This window comes from Mauremys mutica, chromosome 7 (assembly GCF_020497125.1).
Source record: "Mauremys mutica isolate MM-2020 ecotype Southern chromosome 7, ASM2049712v1, whole genome shotgun sequence".
Classification (NCBI taxonomy): domain Eukaryota; kingdom Metazoa; phylum Chordata; order Testudines; family Geoemydidae; genus Mauremys; species Mauremys mutica.
The window spans coordinates 93,406,586-93,420,505 of record NC_059078.1 but is presented as its reverse complement, the minus strand read 5'-3'; the positions used below and the strand labels follow the sequence as shown (position 1 = coordinate 93,420,505).

General features: G+C 41.2%; 1 protein-coding gene and 1 long non-coding RNA gene across 10 annotated transcripts in view; one reads left to right on the top strand and one right to left on the bottom strand.

The window, feature by feature from the left end:
• The window catches only part of PRKG1 (protein kinase cGMP-dependent 1), a 924,943-nt gene that overhangs the window by 752,042 nt on the left and 158,981 nt on the right, over positions 1–13,920 (top strand). The gene's annotated exons all lie outside the window — the stretch shown is intronic.
• The window catches only part of LOC123374330, a 30,186-nt gene that overhangs the window by 15,963 nt on the left and 303 nt on the right, over positions 1–13,920 (bottom strand). The window lies entirely within an intron of this gene.

Genomic DNA, 13,920 nt, shown 5'->3' with positions numbered 1-13,920 from the left:
TCCCGTTTGTGTGTCCCACTCCTGGACTCCAAGCTGGATGACCTAAGAAGCATATATATATATGTTGTCCACCAATACTAATGTAACCCTTCTGCCCCTCTGAGTTGGCAGCAACAAGGGCCGGGTTCAGTATCTAGGGGTTCTGTTTTAATAATGCAATGCAAAACCGGCTTGAGCCCCCACCCAGTGACCTGGGACAATTACATACCACCCCCTGGGTGCCTCTAGGAGGCAATACTTCCCCTCTCGCAAGCACGGAGTCTGAGTGTGGCAAAATCCTTTTATAAAAGAGGGAAACAAAGAGGCATTATGTTAGGGGAACACCACAAAAAGGATTCATAACACAAACCACGAGGAAAAGACCCACCCCCAAGTAAGTTTGGCAGTATCCTTTTCCCCTCAAGGTCTTAAGTCCAGCCACTCAAAAGATCACTCCAAAGTCCCAAAAGTCTCTTGAGTCCAGCAACCCAAAAATCACCCAAAAGTCCAACAACCCAAAAGTCTCTGTCCCTGGTCAGTGCAGCCCCAGAGTTCAAAAGTTTATCTGCAGAGTTCTAACCCCCTCTCCCAGCTGGGTGGAAATGGGGGGGGGGAGAAGAAAGGGGCACGCGAGGTGTTACGTGGTGCGAGGCCGACTGCCCTGCCACTCCGTGGGGTTCTGCTGCAGCCTTCACCACGAGCTGCTCCACTCCACCAGCCGTCCCATGAGCCGCTCCAGCTGTCCCACGAACTGCTCCACTCTGCCCCGCTTCACTCCACTCGCTGTCCCGTGGGCCGCACCAACCGTCCCGCAAACTGCTCAGCTCTGCTCCGCTCGCCGTCCCATGGGCCGCTCCCACCGTCCCACAAACGGCTCCGCTCTGCCAGCCGCTTAGCAATATATCTTTAGGCTCCCCCACTAGTTAATGCAGCACTCAGAGATCTCAGCCCTTAGTAATTTTAGCTCTTTAGTGATTTTAGCTCTTAGTGATTTCTGCTTGTAGTAGGGGAGCCCCAGCACTGATGCACCATTGGCCCAAAGTGCATTCAGCACAGCAGCCTATAATTAGACTCTTAATGGAATCAAAATTAGCTCTACTATTCAACAGTGGAGAGAGGAGGAGGTGCAATTGGTGTTTCACGCCCTCAAAAGAGGCCCATCCCATCAGGTACAAATACTTGTCCCAGCCTCTCTATTTTCACTGGGTTTTGGAACCCATGTCCCCTGTCTAGCGAGTGCAACTTAGTTGATCGTGAGTCCCTCTGTCATAAAACAGTTCCACTGGCCTTGATTCACATAATCAGGGTAACAACACTTTATTCTTCCTGCCCCAATAACAGAGAAACTGGGGATCCCACAGCAGCCAAAGTGACCATTTGGGCCGCTGTGGGCTCATGCTAGGTGGGGTGGGTGTGCCCCTGAAGTTTTTTTCCACAACTCACCACAATTCACCACTGGATGTCAGGGTAGAGCTCATCCTGACTGTGCTTACACTAAGATGATGGGTAGTTGTACTGTCTATCAGAAAGTTTTATTTGTGTTATTCATTCTTATTCCCAAGTAAACTAGGGAATCTTCTTGTAACCTTTGAATTTTGTATTTTTTCATAATTGAAAAATGAATATTGGTTACTTAAAGAACATTACTATGCTCTTTGCAAACAATAATCCCTCACTAGTTCTATTTTTCATATATATGCAATCTGATGTTACATTGGGCACATACTGGATTTTTTCTCTTAACTTCTCCCGTTCATTGCCTGATGTGCTTAATTTCGTATGAAATTCTCCAGCAGGCTGTAGGTTTCTTAATTAAGGGCCTCATCCAAAGCCCATTAAAGTCAAGTGAAAGACTCATACTGACTTCAGTGGACTTTTGCTCAGGCCCAGTGTTATTTATGATTACAGGAACTTAAACATAGTTTTGTAACTAAGGGGATAAGTCACTTTGTAGTCCCATTATTTAAGCTGCCACTACTGGAACAACCAGTGAACAGAGTATGGAAAGAAAGGGGTCACAGAATGTATTGCTTGATTTTTTTTTTAAAGAATATCCTTCTAGTGATCAACATATCATTATTGGGGTGTAGTTCACATCTAAAAAGGATAAAGGAAATTCAAGAATGTGGTCAACACATTCTCTCTCAAATACATTATTTACTCTTAAGTAGACAGGCAGCTAAAGTCATCTCATGTGATACTACAAATGTGATATCTATTTAAGTTCAAACTTATTTAATGTTTGTTTTTGTAAGAGATATAAAGTAAATGTTCCCCCCCCATTTGGGGCTCATCTTAAATGATTTAGTGAAATCTCACTTTTCCATGAACTTCTGATTGTCACAGTGTACCCTTTCTATAAAGGTGTTCTAGAAATAGCAACAATCGATTTCAGTATGACTGTTGTTGACAAATAATTGTTTGACCAATGATCTGTGTTTTGCTAATCCATATGTTGGTGATATGTGAAGATAATACCCGACTGCTGTTTGCAGATGATGTTGACTTTCATATTTCTGTCTGAAAGCTGTACAACTTTTTAGATTTGAGCCAGCTGGCAAAGAACATGCTAAAGGTTTCCTCAGACAAAAGCATATGGCAAGTACAGCACTTGAAAAACAATGCGATGTAGATGAGTTACAAGTATCAGAATAACACAATCTGTTATCCTAGTTCACATCTTCTTATCTTATTCTTCCTTTTGGCTTTAGGAACCACTTTTTTAATATAGCCTGCTTTGTAAAAGTGACTCACCACATGGATATTAAGCTGATCAGTTTGCCCAGGCAGAGATAGCTTTAAAGGAGTTACAAAATGCTCTTGCCTTCTCATGTTTCTTTTAGTGTGTTGGATAGGGTGATAGCTTTTAGTCACCTAGATTTCAGTCACACCACCTTTTGGCACATCTCACTGATTGAAACTTTCTTGCGGATGACTTCTCTAGTTAACGATGCTGCAATGGGTTTTTTTTCATGCTTCCTTCTCCATGCTTTCAAGTGGAAAAACTGTAATTATAAGTTGAAAATGATCATCTGAGTGAGCCCCATTCAATGGCTCTGTTTTGATGGGCACCTAAAATGACTCAAATAGCTATTAGATTTATGCAATGTGAGTATAAAGCAGGAGATTGTTTTTCAGCTGCCTCATATGCCTTCCCCAAATGTCTTGCCTCAAGACTCTTGGATTGATGTGAAATTGCCTAGGAAATTAGATGTAGATATATTTTATAATAAAGGTGAATAAAAACAAAGTGTTCCAGTCCAACAACATTAGTAAATACTGCACTAAGAGTTAGGAACAAATGAATATATACTGGAGCTAGAAGATCAGTGAACACTAAAACTGGAGTCTTTTGTGTCTTATCAGTTGTCTGCCTTCTGTGCTGAATTTCAAATAACCATTTTGCATTTCAAAAACATGTTTATATAAAATACATAATAATGAAAATAATTTTATACTGATGGAAAATAGAAAATCATGTTAATAAAAAATCTGTGAATAAAATATTTTCTGTATGCTGTAACAAAAATCACAGATTTTTAATTTACTCCATCAAATAGAAAACTTCCTTTTGACAGGAGTCCATTAGAAGACAATTACCAGCCTATCTAAAATGCCTGGATAGTTTGTTTATATACTTTTGTATCTCAGCTTGATACAAAAACACATTTAATTTCTACAATAAAATAATGTTCAAAAACAGTATAAATCAAGTGAAACTAACAAATAATCATGTCATTTTGAATCTTACAAGAATATAAGAAGGCGGGATATTAATTGAATGTATGATTGAACAGAATCAAACCCCATGAACTAAAAGTTTACAATACTTAAGATTTATATATATATAGTTATACCCCAAAGGCACAGTCATACAGTCTTTACTCAAAGAAAACTGATGCTGGCTTTAGTCGGAGTAGTGACACACAATATTGGGCACTGAGATTTTACCAGAGTAAAAACTGCAGAATTGGGTTATCAGATATAACTAATATTTTATTATGAATATATTGTTATATTTGCACATATGCTGTATGGTGATTGCTCTTACCAACTCTACTCTGGGGGGGGGTGCTTAGGGGGTATTTTGCCTTTGTTAATGATGTTTCAGAATTTGCAATATACCCTATCCATAATCTAATCAATACCCAGGAAATATTGCAGATATTGAGGTAATGTTGCTTATGTGGCATCCTATAAGTTTTAAATGGTGACTGCTGTTGTACTGGATATGGAATACATATACATATTGTAATGTTTGGCAGCTGAGAGTGAGTCATAGGTTCATTCCTGGGATGTGAAACTCTATAAGGTGAGGACAGTCTGTTGTTAGGGGGACCATATCTGGCTGCTTTTGTGTGTTTAAATAAACAAAATAGTGTGGTTATTTAAATGCGCACTCATTAGATCACATAGTCAATTTTAAATTTCATGTGCTCTGAGAACGTACACCTCAGAGTGCAGTTTGCCTTTCACAGTGTACAGAATATGAAATTGACAACCTGGCAGCGCAGAGCTAAGAATATCAGTAAGGTCATCAGACATGCTGGTCTATTGCCAGGGCTGGGTGCCTCCTCGTAACTGCTCCCCTCTGCCTTTCAAATAGCATCAGAAGGGACCCAGCTGAGGCCTTCTGCTGGGTTTTTGGGGATGTCTATTTTAAATCTCTTGCATTCTGAAACAGAGCTGTTTTGAAAATAGATTTTATATCCTCCAGCAAATTCCACTATTTTAGTATATGTTTTGAACCTGAAATGGGACAAAGTCAAAATAGATGAACATATGCAGTTTTGAGATTTTAGGAATTTCAAAATGCTGAAATGCCAATTTGAAATCAAATATTTCGCTGAAAAATTTCTGAAATTTTAGTTGAAATAAAAAATTTCGCATGAAAAATGTCTGTCAAAACCTCATGTTTCTCTGGGAAAATGTTGGGGTTTAAAATGTCAGCCAGCTATCTCTCTGAATGATACCTCACAAAACCCCAGAGCATGTGATACCTAAACACAACCTGTGATATACTTATTGTTCTATAGCAGCAATTTTTAAAAAGTCCCATTATAAGCAAACCATTGGTCTTGAATGGCTGACCATTCTTGGATGATAAGTGGGTGAACTGACTTTTGCTGCTGAATATATAGTAATTCTGTATGATTACTTAACAATTCCTTAGCTGGTGTAAATTCCTTAGTTGGTGTAAATCAGCTATGTTCCTTGATTTCAGTGAAGCTACATCTTTACAGCACCTGGTCATCTGTTTAGATGAGGACACCACTGCAAGTATAGTATGTGGAAGGAGAAATACTGGTGGTTGACTACAAAAAGAAAAATAATATCTCCAATATTCTGTTCTATTCTGTTATACAGTCCCATAGCAACATCAAAGTGGAAGCACAACAGGGGGCTGGTAGACCACACATATTCTGAATGTTCTGCAAATCCTGCAGTTGAAATCCTGGTCCCATTGAATTCACAGAAGTCCCACTGATTTAGTGAGGCCAGAATTTCATCCTCCATTCCTATCAATATAATTTAAATAATCAGCACTGGAGGGCTGTCTTTCTAAAACTTTGTAATTTACAAAAGTAAATAAGTAGAAGATCTTTAGGACAATTTAAGAGTGTCTATTTATGAGATAGGACAGTAATATATTGTACTGCTGCCATTATGGACTTCTGGATTCTCTGGGCTTGTGTGTAGTTGGTCTGTTGTGGGAAGAATGCAAAGCAATTTAGTCTTGGAGCATGTTCTGCCTTTGTTATCAATTTTTTTCTTTCTCCATATTTCTATGAGGCTTATTACTATTACTAAAAGATACTGAACATGAACACAAACTCTACGGGTTTTTAGAAAAATCCAGATTTTAAAGAAACATTTGTAATTTTAATAATGTGTAGGTTTTGCCCAAGTAACTCTGCAGAGAAGAGGAGTTAATACTATTATAGACTTGATATTTTTATGTATAAGTTTCTGTAACACCACTGTGAGCACATGCTGTCCCTGAACAACCTAGTTCCCTTTTTAAACTGCTATCATCTAGGTCAAGATCGCAACCCTGGAATTTGCAGCATCAGACATTAGCTTCAGATTACATTCTAACTACAATATTCTGCAATCCAAATGTCTATTTTGTGTACCAGCTTATTAGTATACAAAGAAATAATTTCAGAAAGCATAAAACCAAATAAATTAATGCTAAAGAAAATTGGTATTCATTTTATAATTCTGCAATACTAAGAAATATTACATGTGTTTTAATGGAAAAGGATGTGATCAGATCTCATTATGTTGGGGGTATTGGCTTTATTTTCTATCATATAATAAAATTATTACATAAGTCATGTTGCCTAATGATAAATATTTTTTTTCTAGAATTTTATCAGGTCCAGACATAGACATGCTCACACTTACCATAATTAATTATGCAGAGTAATGGTATGTAAACAGTTGAAATGGCCCTGTGGAAAACACAGTATGTGATAATGTTGGTTATAGGTCCTAGAGAAAGAGAAAGATTTGGTCCATATGAACCAATCTTACCTATAAACAATGCCCTAATTATTGCACTTGTCGAACAGCATCAAAAGGTGATGCAGGACTACATTTTGGATTGATCATGGCACATTGCTTGGGTGATAGACTACTCATATCTCCATCCCCTAATCTCTCTGGATTAGCTCTCTCACTCTTTTCAGAACAACTATATGACTCAAAAGATCCTTTTATGTTACAACAGGATACGTTGTGATCATGTAGAAGCAGCAAAGAATCCTGTGGCACCTTATAGACTAACAGACGTTTTGCAGCATGAGCTTTCGTGGGTGAATACCCACTTCTTCGGATGCAAGTAGTGGAAATTTCCAGGGGCAGGTTTATATATGCAAGCAAGAAGCAAGCTAGAGCTAACGAGGTTAGTTCAATCAGGGAGGATGAGGCCCTGTTCTAGCAGTTGAGTGAAAACCAAGGGAGGAGAAACTGGTTCTGTAGTTGGCAAGCCATTCACAGTCTTTGTTTAATCCTGAGCTGATGGTGTCAAATTTGCAGATGAACTGGAGCTCAGCAGTTTCTCTTTGAAGTCTGGTCCTGAAGTTTTTTTGCTGCAGGATGGCCACCTTAAGATTTGCTATTGTGTGGCCAGGGAGGTTGAAGTGTTCTCCTACAGGTTTTTGTATATTGCCATTCCTAATATCTGATTTGTGTCCATTTATCCTTTTCCTTAGAGACTGTCCAGTTTGGCCGATGTACATAGCAGAGGGGCATTGCTGGCATATGTTGGCATATATTACATTGGTGGACGTGCAGGTGAATGAACCGGTGATGGTGTGGCTGATCTGGTTAGGTCCTGTGATGGTGTCGCTGGTGTAGATATGTGGGCAGAGTTGGCATCGAGGTTTGTTGCATGGATTGGTTCCTGAGTTAGAGTTACTATGGTGCGGTGTGCAGTTACTAGTGAGAATATGCTTCAGGTTGGCAGGTTGTCTGTGGGCGAGGACTGGCCTGCCACCCAAGGCCTGTGAAAGTGTGGGATCATTCTCCAGGATGGGTTGTAGATCCCTGATGATGCGCTGGAGGGGTTTTAGCTGGGGACTGTATGTGATGGCCAGTGGAGTCCTGTTGGTTTCTTTCTTGGGTTTGTCTTGCAGTAGGAGGCTTCTGGGTACACGTCTGGCTCTGTTGATCTGTTTCCTTATTTCCTCTTGCGGGTACTGTAGTTTTGAGAAAGCTTGGTGGAGATTTTGTAGGTGTTGGTCTCTGTCTGTGGGGTTAGAGCAGATGCGGTTGTACCTCAGTGCTTGGCTGTAGACAATGGATCTTGTGGTGTGCCCGGGATGGAAGCTGGAGGCATGAAGGTAGGCATAGCGGTCGGTAGGTTTTCGGTATAGGGTGGTGGTAATGTGACCATCAATTATTTGCACCGTAGTGTCTAGGAAGTGGACCTCCCGTGTAGATTGGTCCAGGCTGAGGTTGATGGTGGGGTGGAAGCTGTTGAAATCGTGGTGGAATTTTTCCAGAGTCTCCTTCCCATGGGTCCAGATGATGAAGATGTCATCAATGTAGCGTAGGTAGAGAAGGGGCGTGAGTGGACGGGAGCTGAGGAAGCGTTGTTCCAGGTCAGCCATAAAAATGTTGGCATATTGTGGGGCCATGCTGGTGCCCATAGCGGTGCCACTGATCTGGAGATATATATTGTCATCAAATTTGAAATAGTTGTGATCATGAGCAGTTTAACTTATATCTTTATCACTGGGGCTTCCTGAGCTCCCTGTCCTGCTCCCGTGGAGCTCAGGAACAAACAGCGTGTCATCTGGTTATGTACCAGCTTCTTTATCATCTTGGTGGTGGATGGATGTGCTTCGTGTCTCCGGATGATATTTGTATGATAGAATGGCTACACTGATTACCCAACATGTAATTCATTGTTTGTGCCATCAGAATCCATATGCCAGAAAGGAGATCTATAAATTGAAGAATCAAAGTCATTTTCCTTTAGTCTTAGAAAGAATTATCTTGTGAGACTGGAGTATGTCTGTGACTGATAGAGTACAGCAAATGCATAGGGAATATCATTTCTAAAGCATTTTGAATCAGTACGTATAATTAAGGCAATTAACATGGAATAAATAAATGTTTCCTCACACCTATGTTTAATCTTTTTAATATAAATGGCTTTCAGATTTTCATGGATTCATATCCATTTTGCAGGTGATTGCACAAATGATTGGTAATAGGATAGGGAGCTTTTTACAGCTAAATCAGTGGTTTGCTCCAGCCCAAATTGCAAATGACTCGCACAAACTATTTGAAGAGTCCTTGGTGGCCTTTCTGAAATGTCAGACTAATTTCTAGTGAGCAAGTGTGTTCATGTCACAAAACCCATCACCTGTTGTGGTACCTTTGTTTGCTGTGTCAATAGAGAAGCCAAAGACTGAACAGGTTTAGATCCTCTGATCCCTAAAAGTGGCCTTTCCTCCTCAGGACTGAGGCATATTAGTTGGGGGATGTGGAGCAAGAGCTGAAGGACTGTCACACAAGCAACTTCCATGAGTACTACATTTTTTTAAGATGGGTTTTAAGGCTACCTCCATACCTGCTCACGGGTTTCCTTTATCAAATATGGAAATATTGTCTATCTTGACAATTAACAGCATATTAAAATGTAGTTTTCCATGAATTCTTGTCATTACCATAACCTTTTTAGGACTCCAAAACTGGGCTATTCTTCTCTCCTTAACCTTGCATAATGCTTGTTTGTGTCAGTGATCGTTGGATGCATTTGTCCATAAAAAAGTAAAGGACTACATTTTCAGTTACAACCTCTAAACGTGAAAGTCACATAAAATATTTATATACATGAGGTATCTAAGCCTCCTTCTGACCAATAATTGAACGTAAATAGATGTGTGTCCACTCCTACAACTGGCACCCCATTAACTTCAGTGGGAATCTACAAGAATGGGTGAGGGGTGCCTTCATTGGAATTAGCAAAGAATCCTGTGGCACCTAATGGACTAACAGACGTTTTGCAGCATGAGCTTTCGTGGGTGAATACCCACTTCTTCGGATGCAAGCATCCACTGCTTACATCCGAAGAAGTGGGTATTCACCCACGAAAGCTCATGCTGCAAAACGTCTGTTAGTCTATAAGGTGCCACAGGATTCTTTGCTGCTTCTACAGAACCAGACTAACACGGCTACCCCTCTGATTCATTGGAATTGCTTCAGACCTTAGAAACTAATTTTAGACTGGTTGGAAATTGCTTCTTTAGTGTTTTGGTATTTAAAAATAAATAGACTGCATTATCAATAGACAAACCCAGCCTTTATTTTAAGCAATCAAGAAATCTGAGCATGCCCTTCCAAATGTGCTCTAGTGGTCTTATTGCAGCAAGAGAACTCAGTGTGCACAGGCCATGTCACCTTTATTCTGATTAATGTAATTAATAATGTTTACAACTGATTTTTATCTAGTGATTTTTCAGACAAAAATATCCTGGGTATAATCACTTAGATCTTCCCACAAATGTTTATTAACACGAATAGTTAAATAGTTAAACCCTGCAAATATTTAGGAATATTCCATGTCCGTATATACTTATCAATCAATTAACATTTGATGGGAAGGCAATGATAACTCGAAATACTCACACAAATCATGCTTTTGGTTTCTATTTTAAAGTCCAATTTACCTTTGCTCTTTTTAAGGCCTATTGTTGTTGTTTACTAGAGTGGGATTTACGTAGATCGGCTGGAACACTTTGTAAATCAGTCAGTCTGTGGAATGGAAGCTGTACTGCCAAGTTCAGCTATAACCTTCATAGCTTAAATTGTGGGAGAACCTGGTAACATGAACTAAAAGGATATTTATTATAGTGTTGCTCAGTAGCGCCATTGCCAACCAGGGTCTTTCAGGCTTTCCTTTGTAATTCTTTATTATGAGAAATTTGTAACTTGTTGGGAAAATGCCTTCTGAGCTGAAACTTGTCTAATAAATATTTTAATGAATAGGAAAAATATGATGCAATCTATTCCCTTCTCCACCCCAATCTCCCCTTTCTGTGCCAACATAAATCTAGATTCCACATTCCCCTCACCTCTTTTTTACATTCTTCATACAACTCTAAACCATTTCATCACATTTTCCCTATTCAGTATGATCTCAAGAGATCATAACCATCCATGACCTCTTCATATCTTGCTCCCTCCAGCTCCTGGCTCTCACAGAGACCTGGATCCCTTTGTCTGACACTGCTTCTCTTGTGGAGGCCTCTCTCACTCCCCACCCATGATCAAACTATGATGGGGGTGTTGGCAGTGGTGCTGGAACAATTTTTATAGTGGGGGTGCTGAAGGCGGAAGCCATGTGTTTGGGTGGTTGTTACTACTTCAAGCATCTAGTTCTAGCATCTATGGGATTTAGGCTTCTTCTCTTCTATTCCTGTTGTTCCAAACTCTCCCTTCCCATTCATTTGAACACCACTTCATCTGACTCTCCTCTCCCTGTCAGTGTTGCTGTAATCTACCATCCAGCCAAATTCTCCCCATCAATCTTTCTCTCTGATTTCAACTCCTGGTTCTTTCTTCCTCTTACAATCTCCCACACTCATCCTCAGTGATGACCCATCCAACTCATTAGCTGCATTTTTCCTTGCTCTCGCGTCTTCATTCAACCTGCAGCCCTGGTTCCCACTCTCCAAAAGACTTGATTTAGTCTTCACCAAGCACTTCTCTCTCTCTCTCTGATCTCTGTTGCTGAGTTCCCCTGCCTCCAACTATCTCCTGGTCTCTTTCAGTATCACCCATCAGCCCCTCTCCTTTCCAACCTTTCACTCAGCTTTTCTATGATTTCCAGTCCATCAGCCCTCTCTCCTCCTTCTGCTTTCTTCCCTTTTTGCATTGCATGGTGGTTAATTTTCTCCATTCTTCACTCTACTCCACCCTTAGCTCGTTTGCTCCTCTCTCCCATCTCAAGACTTGCCTTGCCAAGCCCCAGCCCTGGCTCAGACCCAACATCTGCTTCACCTGAGCTGCTGAGTATCTCTAGTTAAAATTTCATTATTTCCTCCACTACACATTTGTTCTCTTCTTCAGATTTGTTCTCTTCGCCATTCTTCTTAGCTAAACAACAATACTGCTCTAATTTCATTAAATCCCACACCTGCAAACTGACCTGCCTTTTCACCATCTCTGACTCCTCAGTCTCTCCTCTCTTCCTGCTTCCGCTACTTTGCACACAATCTCACTGATTTATTCCAAGAGACATTTGGCAAAATATGATGTGACCTTTTGTATTAATGTAGAAGGAAGTTATGGGCCCAGAAAGAAAAAGGTATTAACATGACCTTGCCACTGTCCAAAATTAAACAGTTTTAAACAAGGTTCAGGGTTTGGTATACAGAGATCTCAGGCTGTTTAGAGCCCTGGCATACACACTGTTAAAAATCCTTTTTGTCTTTTATTAAATATACAGAAAAGAAGGGAAAACTGTTATAGTATTTGAAATGTAAAGTATTAAGGGAGATTTTGATTTTAACAGCATCCCTTGTTCCCTTCCCTTTAGCTGGAAAAAGTTTTTTAGAAGAAAAAAAACCCTCTTGTCTGACAGTCTCTTAAATTATATTAAAGATGGTATATAACTATTCTTGTGGGGGAAAGAGAATAAGTTAGTTGAGAAGGGCTAGAACTGTCATTGCTGAAGTCCAATCCCGTTTCCTAGAAAGCAAAACTGGACAAACACTCATAAAAAGGAAGAAATAACAATAGCAAAGATTGAAAATACAGATTCTGTCTCTGGTGTTGACTCTTACTTGCAACCTTGCTGCTGGAAAAACATAAGGATAGGGCATGGTCTTATTAGCCAGTTGTACTAGCCTGAGGCTGTTTGCAGCATTGCTTTTAGTTGTCTTCTGGTCACATGTTTACAGCAGTGTTGCAAAAAAGACAGTCTTGATTGGTGAAGCCCAGACTCTTATTAGACAGAAGGAATAAGGAGGGAGGTAAGAAAGAAAATAAATAAGGAAGGAAAAGGACACATGGGGGAGCAAGACACAAAGTTTCACATCCCAGATAGAGTTCAGGATTTAGCCAGAGCTGGTGAAGGTGGCAGCATCATCTGTATTCCTCTTTCTGGCCCTATCTGGTAAAAACATCTCTTAGGATTAGGGCAAAGAAAGTCATGGGCTCCAGGAGATGGTGAGAGTGGCAGCCATCATGGTGACACTTGTTCCTTCTCCTTCTCTCATTTTCCAGTCAGATAGCCTTGTGGTCACCAGCTTCCCCCACAAAGCCTCTTTTTGAGGACTTACAAAGGAGAGTGGTGTGTGGAATAGCCTATCCGTTCATTATTTCATCCACCAATTAGGCTTGATTTCCAACAAGCCAATTATGGTCTGTTCATTTCTGGTTACACTTTTCCTGTTAACCAGGTGTGATCCCTGAGTTATATCAGCTGGCCTTTTTGTTCGGACTAATTCTGCATCTTTTCTCATCAACATTTATTGTTATAGGTTATTGTGACACTTTATTAACTTTTATTCACTTTTCAAAATTGAGCTTACAATTAGGGTAGATTTCTAGGCCCAATTATTACAACAGACTTTTTCTTACTCCTTCCTCTCCTTCAGTTCTCTCCTTCTCCCCGTCACAGGCACGTAAGTTTATCTGCTTTCCTCCTGTAACCCCCTCCGATGATTCTCATCCCATCCCATCCCCTGATCTCCCTTGTGCCAACTCTCATCCTCTCCCTTACTCTTCTTCTTAGCCTCTCACTCTCCTCTAGTTCTTTCCCCTCACAATGCAAACATTCTCTAGTATCGCTCCCATCTTTAAAAAAACCCATCTGTAAGGGTCCGTGTACGGGTCCCCTTGTCAGGTGAGGGGTCGCTCTTCGCCTTCGGGGTGCCTGGGACCCAGGCCGCCTCACTACAGGGGGCTGAGTAGCAGTTCAGTCTTAAAGTCCACGCCCTAGATCGGGGCGGGGCAACAGGCAGTAGCCCTGGGCTCAGACCTTCAGGCAGGGGCTGAACAGACAAACAGTAGTTCCGGGGCTCAGACCCTCAGGCAGGGCTGAGCAAACACACACAGCAGTTCAGGGGCTCAGACCCTCAGGCAGGGACTGAGCAAACACACAGCAGTTCAGTGGCTCAGACCCTCAGGCAGGGGCTGAGCAAACACCCAGCAGTTCAGTGGCTCAGACCCTCAGGCAGGGGCTGAGCACAAACACAGCAGTTCAGTTTGTAAAGCCCCAAGCCCTAGCTCAGGGCGGGGCAGCAACAGGTACAGGGCTCAGACCCTCAGGCCGGGCTGAGCAGCAATTCAGTTTGTAAAGCCCAAGCCCTAGCTCAGGGCTGGGCAGCAACAGGTAAGTCCTGGCTTCTACGCCGGAGTGGTGGGGTGAGGGGGAGACTGCCACCCGTGAGTAGGGGGTGGCAGGGGGGACGCAGG